Source organism: Thermobia domestica, chromosome 2 (genome assembly GCF_964235325.1).
Source record: "Thermobia domestica chromosome 2, izTheDome1.hap1.1, whole genome shotgun sequence".
In the NCBI taxonomy this organism is placed as follows: domain Eukaryota; kingdom Metazoa; phylum Arthropoda; class Insecta; order Zygentoma; family Lepismatidae; genus Thermobia; species Thermobia domestica.
In genome coordinates, this window is record NC_137455.1 from 210322976 (window position 1) to 210336953 (window position 13978).

Below are 13978 nucleotides of genomic sequence, written 5' to 3' on the forward strand. Positions count from 1 at the left end.
TTTGAGGATGTTACAAACAACGATTTGCACATCAAAAGCCAATAGGCAAGATTATCCCAAAACGTAACATTAGCGCTACTTATATATATCGAAAGTTCACCGAATGAATACTTAACATTAATTATTACAAACTGATTCGCGAATTATGTGTTAAGTTAACGCAGACAGATGTTTAATGGACACTTTCCTTTAGGAGTATATTAAATCTAAGTATTATTAGGCATCCCTTTTATCATGGGGAAAACCCGCCATGTCATAATCTATACTTACATATAAAGTAATGTGTACGTATAAGTATGTGTTTGTATTCCTCCACTGAGAAAAATAATTGTATATGGCGTACTTAAAATTGATGTTACATTTGTAAATCCTGTAGTTTTTGACTTAACGTACAGCAAACGTATAACTGACAACGCATGTTTAATAATAGGCCTACTTTCTGTATAAGTGTTCCATCTGTATGTACTTTCCGTATGAAACAATATAGGCGGTCAGGATCTCACATATAAGTGGACATATATAACATATAGCTGACGAAGGTAACACACATATATGTATGTAATATAAGGAATACTATTAGATAGCAGACATCCTGCAACGGCATGACCTAACATCTAAGGGCAGTGCCTATGTAGCATACGAATAACGTATGCTCCGTACTGATTTCTGTAGTAAGCAAGAGAATTCCGTATATTTGTACAATATACCGCTGTCCGGAGAACGGATTTTTTTCAATGTCATCAGATTTCTGCATAGAAAGGAATGATTTAAAGCTACCAGATTATGTATACAGATAGACCTTCACCAGATATAATCCCGTACGAAGCTTCTTTAATTTTCACCTAAAGGGATCTAATTTTGAAGAAACGTATGGATAAAAGGAAACCATAAATTCCCGAGATGGCAGATGTTAGTAGTGGTGGATGGGAGTTAATTGTCCTTTTGCTATAGAGTGAGTTTAGGAAGATTATATGAGACGTGAGCTTACAGTTTAATGTGGGATTGAACCCACATGTGCTGCGACTAGGAATCTAATACGAATCCCCTGCGCCTAAGACGCATACGGTAAATCATATAGCCTCGTGGAAGCTCCTGACGGATACTTGTGTCAACTTCACAGTTTTCTGTGTCAGTTAAATGAATAGTGATACTCTGACGCTGTCCAGATCCAGCTTTAGCCTTCATCGTCATCTTGGTGGAGGTTAAAAAAGCATGTCCAAGTTGACCAATGTTATTGACGAATCTATAGTTGTCGGGTTTGCTGAGAAGAATAGTGACACTCTCGACCCCGCTCAAGCGGAATTTCAGCCCACATCGTCATCGGAAATGGGGTAGAATGAAAATAATATGTTCAAAATGACCGATATTAGTGTCGAATACACGGTATTCTTAATCACTAAGCTGTTTGGTGACAATTCAGATTACATATATATCCAAAGTTAGGGATAGATTAAGGGGTCCGAGAACAAACAAGCGCAACGTTGAAGGCGTTGTACTTCATAATTGAATTATTTATTTCAATCATACTGACAGAGGCAAATTCCAAGGAGTTGCTCTTTCTTATTTATTCATTCGAGCCATTTCTTTACCCGTTTTCTCAATTTCCGGCTTGAAACGATTGACGGGACGAAAGGTTACAATATATGCATAAATGAAAGGATAAATATTTAGGGTGACGATATTAGTATCAAATCCATTGTCTTGGGGGTCGCTGAAATGAATAATAATATTCTTGACGCCGTTCAAGTCCAACTTTAGCCTCCTTCGTCTACGGGGCAGGTGGATGAAAAATAATATATCCAAAATGGACTATATCAGTGTTGGATCCACAGTTTTAGGGATCATTCAGATGAATAGTGACTCTTGACGTGGTTGAAGTCCAAGTTTAGCCAAATTCGTCATCAGAAAGGTATATAAGTAACATCTTGAAAATTACTTATATCACTATCGAGTCCATAGTTTCTGGGGATCACCAAGTTGATTGGTGACAGTCCTAATGTCATTTAAAACCAAGCTTAGAAGCAAAGGACATGACAACTAGCCCAAAAGTCGTCAAGGATAACGGCACAAAGGTTTCTCGTCCTTATGTATTTATTTACTTATTTTATTACTTATTTAGTTTCAAATAAGATATATTGCAAAAGTCTTTTTCCCCGCACAATGAAAGCATATCCTCAGCTAGTGTACAATATTTTTTCTTTGCATTTTCAAAATTGTGGAACAAATTTTGGACAAGGTGACGTTTATTTTGGATCACCCTGTACTTGAAAGTAATTTTTATCTACAATATTATCAATTTAACACTTTCATATGAGAAAAAAGTTTAAAGCGTAGTTCAGAAAGAGAAAATGTAAATGAATAGCTTTCATTCTACTGCACAATGGCATTAATGTAACCATATGTAGTGCTTTGTAATAAGTATTTAAAATATGCTACCTCTTTTCTACATGTATTCCGTTCTTTTCTTCATTTTTAACAGTTAAAGAGCAAAAAAAAAAAAAAAGTTTTTCAGTATCGCATAAGACCAGTCGAAACAAGCATCATCATTTGCTTTTTAATAGCTCATAATCACACCATAAAGTTGGAAACAACGGCGACAACGGATATGAGGCAGGAAATAATGGGATCTCGTAATTCCCTTTGTGATCGATTATATGTGAACAACTTTCCAGAACTTGAGTGCCTCTTAGAAACGTTAACATGGAGGTATTCAATACACCTTATAGAGGGGTGAAACAACTACTTAAAAATTAATGTTTGTTACTGAAAAACCAGGTTAGTCATAAGACTTATCAAAACATTGTTGTTAGTAGTAGAAGCAAATCGATACCTTCGTTACGAAAATAATGCCTACCTCTAGATGTAACGAATACAATAACGTAAATTCTCCAGAAAATCAAATATCTAATTGTATTATTATCTATCTCCATTCAATCGAGGGGTCGCGGTGGCTCAGTGGTAGAGCGTTCACCTCTGGTGCTTGGGGTCCCGGGTTCGATCCCAGCCCCCGCCAAGTGAACTTTGTGGTGGACAAACACCGTGTGCGTGGGTTTCTCGGGGTTCTCCCGTTTCCTCCCACTTTCTTCATTCCACCATTTCATTCATTACTCATTATCACCGTCTCCTTTAGCCTAACCGGCATAACCGTGGGACGTAAAACTCAAAGATTTCATTTCATTTCCATTCAATCGACCCACATGCATTTCAAATTAAAATGTTTATGAAGTTCACAAAAATATTGTACATTGAAACAATTTATATTACTAGGAAATCGCTTGCTTTGCCAAGTACATATTTTGACCATCGTTACAAAATTATTTCAAATATTTTCAGAATCCATTCTTTCAAAAATAAACACTCAACTCTACAATGACGAGCAAGGTAAAACCGAAACTTACGAATGTATTTCAGATTTTTTTTTTTTTAACATTTGCTGATTGATATCATCTCAACGTAGAAGCATGTCTGAACCGCTTTGTCTGACGTACTAAATAAACTATAAATAGTTAATAATTTCTATTGTAAGTTATGACATGTTGGATCTTCAATACTAACACAATTGCAGAAAAATTTGTTTCTACACTTATTTCTATATTATCCTAATACTAATATGGGTATTATATCTTCTAGTGTAAAATAAAGAAACCAGCATATATATATATATATATATATATATAACGAACTCAGCTTCAGAAGCATTTTAAAAGAAAACCCTTTGTCGATTATAAACATGCATTATGGTAGCTTAGTCTATACCAACTAATGTCTCAATTAGTGTATGCGTGTGTGTGTGTGTGTGTGTGTGTTGCTATTATAGAACACTAATTGGTACAGACTAAGATACTATAGCTAGACTGGGCTAAGTGAGGAACAGTACAGCGAGTATGTATTTCTTTAATCGACAAATAGATACGTAGCTATAGATTTCGGGACCGGGACGAAGTAAAATTCGATGCCTCCTACACTCGTCTCACCAAAGATTTCCTTCTGTCGTTTTTTTTTTTTTTTATACATATAAGAGAAGCAGCTCTTGTTCGTATGCTACGATGAATTTTGTATGAAGCTGCTTGGACAGGCCATTACAACAGCTAAAAGCGATCATTATATTTTCTTTTATTCTTTTACAAATAAGAGATGTTTTCAAGTGACCTATTTTGTTGAATTTGACAAAACTACCCTTTGTTGGTAAACAGGTCTACTTGGAGAACAGTTATGGAAATATTTTTAAAATGTTCGAAATGAGTGGCAGCATTGATGTCCAGTAATAATTGTAAACTTTTGAAATTTTATTCTGTATATGACTACACAAATAGCATTTTCATTTCGACTCCTTTACGGTAAAAGTATTTTATAAAATGTAACGGAAATTCAGAAGGAGCTTTCTTCGCGAATTTTTCAGTATTGATCGATGTATTGAAGAATATGTTTTATGTGTGTATTTGAAATCCAAGACATAGTTTGGGAGTACATATCTTCGAATTACCATAATTACTTAATTTCTTATTGAAAAAGTTCTGAATTTAAAGTTACTTAACATTAGTTAACAGTAAAATAATAATACACATACAAATAAATATACTATATAATGTGTGTATGTGTTTCGTATGTAGGCAAGTAGATAAAAATATCATACAACTAGATACGAATACACACAGAAAAAGATATCCTGGCGATACAAGTATATTATAGTTTATATAATACACCAAAAACCTTCGATTCTGCAATTCCATGTCACGGGTGGTATCTTTTTTGTCTGTGTCAACTTTGCTGAAGATGTACCATAGTGAAGTTCATCATCAATGGCTACCGGACAGGTTTGGAAAACTGCAACTCAATTTCTTATACCTTGCATTATAAGAAATTCAATGTTCCTTAATGATTAGCATACCAAGATTACTTGTATGGGGCCATTCCCTTTTGTAGAAATACTTATTACTTCTCACCTTTTGCCTGGTGTTTCTTTGTTATGCTTATTCACAGGGTTCTGTTGAATTGCAAGGCCTGGGGCAAAATCAAATTATGTGGCCAATTTGATCGCCATCGAAAATCCCACACCAATGAAAAATAAATTATTTTGTGTCTACTTCGACTGTCCATATCAATTATAGTGATATTCCGCTAGATATTTAAAACATGTGATAATAAGAATTATTATGTCCACTCCATAACAATAGAATACATAGTATATGTTAAATAGCTCACGCTATCTTTTGTATGACGTCAAATGCATTAAATGCACTGGTTGATAGCAGTTCATTATCTGCATTTTTAGACTTCCAAACTATGCTATGTAGTCCTTGGAAGTTTTACAGGACAGGTATACTAGTCTGATCACCTGTCTTATCTTTCGATAGGCATCATTGCATAAACTGTAAGATATGTCAAGAAACGTTGTTTTAAAGCACTCAGTGTCTCAAGGATATTAATCTCCTCTCTTAAGCCTCTGTTCAATTTGAAAATGGTAAACATAATCCAATTTCAACGTTGTTCACGATAGAACAAAAACTGTAATTGATACCGATTGTCTAAATGAATTCACTTTTCCAAGAATAGTTTTTGTCCTCATTTATATCTTTTTATTTAAATTTAATGGGTAAGTACACATTTTGTTTCTAAGTTGATCGCCATGAAGAAATACGATAATAGACAGTCACAAGTGATTTCTTTATATGAATGCAGTTTTGTAGTAGGGATAACTTTCGTTTAGTTCATCATATCAACTCCTCTTTTAGTGATATTGTAGATTAGTGGAGGAAAATTTGAGAACATAAGAATGTGGGTCAAATTAATAACTTACACATAAGAAATATTGTATAATAAAAGAATTTGTTACAAGATGAGAGATATGGTAACGGAAGTCCGTCATTTGATTCTGGATGCCACTTACATTTATTTTTCTTATCCAAAAAGATTTGAAATCATGTAGCCTCAAGCTTCTTTGAAGCATTTTGCAAAAAACTTGTTTGGTTCATTAAACAGGTGCAATAGCAAAAGTCCTTTACCCAGCACATGTCTACATCATATTCCTTGTCCTTACAATTTTCCCTTACTTGCTACTTGTACACAATACACAACTTGTCATATGCCAGCTATACTTTGTTATGTTACTTTGTTGAGTCAATATTTTGACATTGACTAACATGTCAGATTAAGCTTTCTAGAGAATGAAGTGATTTATATCCGCAAACATAAATATTATTTTATTGTGGAAATCCTTATTTTCTACTTTATCAGCTGTATTGCTAAGTTCACGTTGGACGATATCACCTTCTGTGAGGTCGATTGAGGGTAACGCTTGTGGTACTGAACCTTGGAGGTTTATGTCCTAAGCCTTCTAGAACTTTCGATCTACGTCATAACAACGTGATTGTGGGTGTTCCCTAACTTTTGAAGTTTGCTACCTTTTATGTAGAAGAGAAGAAAGGGGGTTGGGTTTTTGTAAAACCAGCCTTTGAATAAAACCACGAACACCGAATTTGTCGAGGGAGTGTGCGCAAGATTTTGACGGAGAAACTTCGTTAGACGACAGGTCATGGAGATACAATCAGCTGACATACTGAAAGGACTTTACATAACAAACCATTACATTTTACAGACCAAAGATTCTTATTTTACCTACCCAAATTTAGCTGCATCTTTTAAAATATGTAATTTGAGAATTTCATTTATAATTACAATATTAGCTTTGTTAAAGCTTCATCCCAAATTAAGTATTCATGTATTTTCATGAAAGAACTAAACAATTAAATTATTCATGTTTCCAGCTTTAAATAAATCTGGTAGTGAAGACAACATCCCAATCTGTTGGGCAACGGTTTTCTTATATTTTTTAGGTAGCCTTCAGTTTTTTGCCGACACTCTTTACAGTAACGGAACAAGGTGGAGATGTTGGGTACTGCAGAGAAAGAGAAAGACATAGCACCAATTTCACCATGCTCCGTTACTGTAAATAGTAACGGAGCAAATTGCTCAATTGTTGTCGGCAAAGTGTAAACTTAACGGAAAGCACACAGAGTTGAAGTTTCAAAACACGTAACTATATTTAATCAAAGAAGGTTTTTCTCTGCAAAAAATAAGTCTAATATAAAACATAAAATTCTATATACAAAGTTAGAAAAAACATGTTATTGTACAACTATGAAACTATGCTTTAAAAAAAGCAAATACAGTTATCTTTAAAGAAACAATTCATCATCATGTACTAAAGCTGAATAAAATTCCGCGCTCAACGAATGCTTGTTAATTTTATTATTTGCCATTCGCAGCTTTAATGATCTTTGACCTTAGCTTTTTTTCAATAATGAGATACGTTTCTATTTTTTGTTGAAACTATCACTTTAATTATTAATCTGAGATACTAATGTTAATGACAATGTTAACAAGAAACATTGGGATATATGCATGTAACAACACATCTGAAAGGACATTGTACCGATATATCGTTTAGAATTAGACTATTACGTTCAAATTTGGAACTTTTTGTAAACACTTTCCATTAATATCTGTGATAAAATGTGTGTAGGCTTATATGTATGGCAAAAAATGAAAATATTATTTTAAAGATAAAAACATTGGAGTTGAAATAAAACTCCAAATCAAAATTCTGCAATAGTATTCTTCCTTAGGTAGCACATCTTGTAAAAGCAGGTTGAAAAATGTTAAGAACAAAAATTATATAAACATTACCTTAAGATATATAACTGCAACTGAAAATTTAGTCACATAGTTTGGACAACACACTGGCCATATTTGAGTGGGGTTTGTTTCTCAGTAGGCAGACAAACAAAATATAGCAAATTATGAGTTAGTGAGAACCTAAATTTTAAGATGTCACGCTACAGGAAACTTGTGTGGCCCAGTTTTCATGTTCCTTGGTTTGGTTCAGTGGCGGATCTAGAAGGTGAAAAAATGCGGAAGGGGGCAGCCGGACCTCAGACTATGATACGTATATCATGAGTTTACTACAAACTTTCAAGGATGTACAAATAACAGCTTCAATTATTTTTTCACTCAAAAAACTGAGGCCCCCCGGCTCCGGGCTAGATCCGCCACTGGTTTGGTTGCTTCAACTGATCAGTCCAATTTTAGGATTTTTCACAACTAACTTCACCTCATAATAGTATACAATCACATTAGCGCCAAGGCAGACAAATGTTTTCTATAAGTAAAATAAGTGTAGTTTCATTTACATCGTTACTCGAAAAGTCCGGAAAGGTTTCATTAAACAACTTCTAATTATGTCTACCATTAACACTATGTGCAGAGCCATAACTTGTGGGGTCAGGGAGCCAACTGGCAACCAGGGAAGTTCCCTGCCGTTCGAGGGAGGGGAGCAATTTAAGACAAACGTTTCTTACTCCATATATGATACGAACATGAAATTATAAATGAAGCATCAAACAGGTTCATTACATTACATAAACAAAACAGCACACAAAAGGTAAATAAATCAATAATTAGTCTATGGCACATTTCAATAAAAAATGTGTACTATTAGGTGCCCTAGAAATAATATGTGTTAGTATGGCATTGAGATTTGTCAATATTGTCCCCTTAATTAATTTGTCATGTATGAAACGGTCCGACAGACCTTGTCGTGCGAGAAGGCCCACAGGCTCCGGCGCGCCCAAAATGAGTAGACGAAAGATGGAAAAAGAGGACCCAAGAATTAGAAAAACAAATTTTCTTGGGGACCCAAATACGCGTATTAATGCTTGACCCCAGAAGTTACGGCGCTGACTGTGTTCAATATTTTTCATTATGCTCGTAGTTTATTTGAAATTTTGTTTCGCTATTACTTCTATTATTTGATTATGTAGCATTATCGTTCATTTTTATATTACAATGAACATTCACTTTAAATACTTCGGATATACCGCGTCCATGGTGAGTTTTCAGGGAGTTTAATTAATATAAATTGACTTAACATGTATTTTACTGATTCATAAAACTGGCTTTAAAATTTTACATTTCAATTAACGCTTGCAATCTGAAATATAAAATGATTTATTGGTAGACACAAAATGCTATCCAACTTTGCTAGTAGTTGCCTAGGTGTCTCTATTGTTAAAATGTGTCATTTGGTTTTAACACTGAATCTATCAACAATAGAAAAGAAATATTTAAAAAATGCTAAGTAACTTTCTAATAATTACTATTCGCATAGTTAGTAGTTCAGAAAATTGGGAACTACAAAATATTATCTGTGTTTCGTATACAAAAATATGTGCTTCAATGAGCAGTTATAATGTTGCTTAAGCTATAATCGATACATAATTGGTAAGTAAATTCTACATGTTTTCAAAAATAGATTGGATATTGTAACTTTTCTCAAGTATTGAATAATAGGTCGTGTATATTTAGGATTTTTAAAATATTTGAATATTTTTGAGCAAGTAATACATAAGCACTTACCGGTACTTTCTTAAACTAATGTAACTAAACTAATTTGATATAACAAATGCATATTTGCAGTATAAAATAAAACACTCTAAGCCATGATTTTTCAACCTGTGCCACGCGTACCACCAGTGGTACGCTACATACTGCTGGATGATACGTATGACAGCAAAAATATTCTCTTGCTTGATTGAAAAAGAGAAATAAATTGCGAAGTATTATTGAACTTGTAAATCCTAAAACCTATCCTATATAGATATTTTTATCGACTTCCACTCTCTTCTACACCCTTTGTGCAATTTATACTCAAATTTGATCAGCTCGAGAGACTGGGCAGTAATTTGTGCTACAAAATTTGAAGACAATCAATTATAAACTTTCTAAATTGTTGATTGGATCGGAATTTTTCGTTCTTTTCAATACTGAAGCTATGTGAGATATGGCCCTACAGCTTAACGTGGAATCTGAACCAAATGAGATCCCGCTGAAAATCAAACCTACGTCCCCTGCCCTGAACACGCGTACGTTAACCATATAATCATGAGAGAACTCTTCGAGTTACCATAGACTGATACACACATACATCTACGTACATTATGCTTTAGAAAAATAAACTACACAAATTACATATCGTCGCTGTACTTCGAAGAACCGCTATGTGACATTTTTGACGAAAATGAGTTATGCCGTGCAAATAAATCTGAAAGCTGTCAGGCAGCGTCCCTTATAATGTCATAAGTTAATATTCAATTGTTTCGCTACAACAATGAAAAAATAATAGATTGAAATTAAAGACTTCAGGTTCTCATCACTTACGTATTGATTAATGTATACAAATCCTCTATGTGCTTATCAAGTCACAAAAGGTAATTTGACATCTACTACGTAAACACAAAAATAGTAATATATTATTGTTGAAGCAAGCTACAACAATGTCCAGTGCATAATACATGCAGAACAAATTTTATTATATTTTCAAGTGTTTCCGTGTATTTGGTAAAATTTTAAGAGTTCTGAATGTTTTTTTGTTTCTGAAAAGTTGTGATTTTAACACATAGTAGTTCTTCGAGACGCAGCGATGATATAAATTATTGTGTCCAGGAATCTTCAGAACGTGAAGATATTATGAAATTATTAGTGAATCGATGAAACTGCCCAAGAGTGACTCATAAGTCTTGAAATACTTACACAATCCAAAAAGAGGGCGCGCATTTACGCTGTAATTGATAATGAGTACAAAATGAAACTGGTACCGGTACAAGAGATCATGTGGCAAGCGAATTATTTAACACGGAGACAAACACTTCAGTTTTTTAATTGCGGTAAGGATGAGTGCTCAATAATGTTTTGTTGTATGAGTTGGAGCTCAAAAATAGCACTGCCACAGCAGTCGAAGACATTCTTCATACGAATCGGGAAGGTGTAGTGAACCACAGAATAGCAACTTTTGGTTACAAAACTTTCGTGACAGTCGTAAAAATGTCGAACATCATCCAAGGTACAATCACACCAGGATAACTGTTTCTGAGGTCATACGACCCATCCACCACCCCACGACAAATTTGAAAACAACTTACTATGTCTCAGTTCACTATAATGCGGCACCTTCACGAACTCGCAGAAACTACACGTGGATGTATGGTAACAACTACTGACAAAGCCGTGTGATTTGCGTTTCCTGAAACGGATGCTCGTTCAATGATAAATGTGTCTTTCTCCAAAACTTAAATGTGCAAAAACAGTGGTTGAAAAGAGCGGTTGCGGTTGAAATGGTCCAGATGCGGTTATCAAACAGGACCATTTCAAGCATAAAGTCCTGCTCTGTGTGTGGTGGAACTACAAGGGGGTGATTCAGGTTCGTTCCTAACAGTGAGATCATCAATGTCGACCTTTATCCTAAATGGCAGGAGTGTACGTATGCTTTCACGTCTTGCAGCAACAAGACAACGTAAAACCAAATTAAGCTCAAAAAAGCAAAATAAATAAATAAATAAATAAATAAATAAATAAATAAATAAATAAATAAATAAATAAATGAGGAACTTGATGTTATAGAACTAATACTACACCCAATATTTCGTTCTGACCTTACCACTGCGGATTACTACTTGTTCGGTCCACGACACCGGTTCTAAAAGACGATGCTTCGTCAACCAGCAGGAGGTGGAAGTACCAGTGACAGACTTTTTTGTATCTAACGTCAAACGTGGTATCGACATGGAATCGAGGAACTGGCAGTAAGGTAGCTACAAGATAATGTAATACGAGAAGCTATCTTGTCAATATTAACTTGCTTTCATTGTACTTGTAATAAATGCAGGTATGTTGTGTCCAATAATTTTGCAACTGAGACTCGTCTTTCTAGCAAATGAATGAAATTACTCAATTCGAATAACTTTCTCCTCTTTTGTTGGGAAAGTTAAAAATGCTCAGTGTTACGAGAACACAATAACAGACACACAATTGACAATCATTCATACTACATGTGAAAATTTTTCTTCATCAGTTCTAATTATTATCGTTACAACTTTTATACTGTATAAAAATGCACTACAATAATCATGAAGTTCTGTTTGAATGTAAAAATATATGTAGTATCGAGATATTTTCCTGAAAGACAAGTAATAAGCTTTTAATTAGTTTTCAGCAGAAAATTGTTTAGTCTTTAGGTCCTGTTTTGTTTCTACTTGTATGTAAAACATAAAAACAAATTAACCAATATCGTTATGTGCAACAAAGAGTGGAAATTCCGTTTATTCTCAACCAGCAAAACCGTTTGAATGAAAGGTCGAATGACAATAATGATAGAAAATATTGTTTTATAAATTTCTTCCTAATAAAGATTATAATCTTTAGTTTGCGTTATTGACTTGAGAGTGGTATAGCGCCAAAGACACTTATTTGCGTTGATACTATTATTATTGTAGCAAACCACAGAGGAAAGAAATACCGCAGCAATAGGTCAAGAGTCGGTTGTGCACCTAAAAGGTTATGCATCTCTCAAGGCTGTAATCTATTAAGAAAGCTACCAAATCATTGGATGAAGCCTACTACTATTTAACATCACTTTGAAACCCAGTGTGAGGACTTGAAAACACAAACTTGAAGAGTCTGTTTAGAGAAAAAACTGCCCGATTTGTGAACAAGGTAAACACAAATTGTAAATTTGTAACAAATACCAATTTTTTGAACTTAATTTTAAGGTCCTACAGACGTTCTACCAGTTAAATTTAAGAATAGCTAAGGCAGGAAAGCCTCATACAATAGGAAAGTCATTAATATTACCATCAGCTAATGATATGGTGACAATTAGATTGAGAGATATAGCAGCAAGAGAACTTGACATGATATCAATGTCCAATGAAACCATACCACAAAAGAATTTTAGATGTGTCTTTAAATGTTAAGGAATACCGGTAGCTAGTTCACAAAATTCAGAGCTAGTCAATATTTTTCTACCAAATTAGACAAAATTACCGATAAGACTTGCGTGGGTTATCCTCTTAAGTGTATATCGTATTTATTGATCGGGAAGCAGTGAAAAAAAAATTTCAACCACTATTAGCTCGAACCACTATTGCGTGTTAGCTCGAACAATTTCAAATCAAATAGTTTCAAACCTAAACCAATTTATGAAAGCGAATAACATACATTTTTAAAAATGTACTTGAGTTTCTCTTTCTGATTGAGCATGCTCAAGATTAGGGAATACATGGCAGATTAAAAGAAAGTGATGCTTTAGTTATAAGAAATATGCCTGAACCTCCAGAGCCAATTTTGAATGAAACCGTTAAAATTGTCAACTTCATTAAAACCAGAGTTTTGGATTCAAGACTACCTTCCATTTTGTGCAACGAAATGAGCGTTCAACATGATTCGCTTTTACTTCACACCAAGTTCAGGTGGCTGTTAAAGGGTTGAAATTTGTCGCCTGTTTGAACTTAGTTCAGAAGTCTACTTTTATTTGTCATACATATCCACAGATTTGGATTATTTCAGTAGTGAGCCTGGATTTTCTACCAGACTTTTGCCACCTCAGTCACGTGAATGATAGTTTCTACGAGGTGCATGTACTTCTTTCTTGTTGGTAACGTAAAATTGCGTGTTTTAAGAAACAAGTTCAATTCATAATTTGAGAAATGAATACCGATAACACAAGTACCTGTCCATTATTGAATATTTTCTTAATTGGAAATGAAATATTTTTCCACTGTACTGCCAGTTGCTATGAAGGACCATCTTAATAGTCTAATTATGAATTTTGAGAAATACTTCCTTAAAATCATATTTCAGAAATTAGAATTAGGAACGTTCTCCATTAGAGACTGTTTACCAGAAATGATAACGTCTTCTGAAAAGGAAGTGTTAATCGATATTTCATGTGATGAAAGTCCCAAGCAAACAATCAATAGAATAGATTTAACAATTTCTGGTTGGCAAGGAAAAATTAATATCCAATATTAATCCAACAAAATTAATAGCTTATTATAAAGTTCTGTTGGTGTTTGCTGCGACTTACCTTTGTGACTGGGTTTTTTGTATGCGCATATGAATGATAAGGAAGGTTGTTGAACCTGAT

At 34.2% G+C, this 13978-nt stretch overlaps 1 long non-coding RNA gene across 3 annotated transcripts in view; it reads left to right on the forward strand.

Annotated features, from left to right (window-relative positions):
- The first annotated feature begins 9142 nt into the window (after positions 1-9142).
- Positions 9143-13978, forward strand: part of LOC145679794 (uncharacterized) — a 46413-nt gene continuing 41577 nt past the window's right edge. For 2 of the 3 annotated variants that reach the window (XR_014130545.1, XR_014130543.1), the window contains exons 1-2: positions 9143-9279; positions 12327-12546. This is a non-coding gene — a long non-coding RNA (uncharacterized LOC145679794). The remainder of the gene's footprint in view (positions 9280-12326; positions 12547-13978) is intronic. The other variant, XR_014130544.1, reaches the window with a different exon arrangement.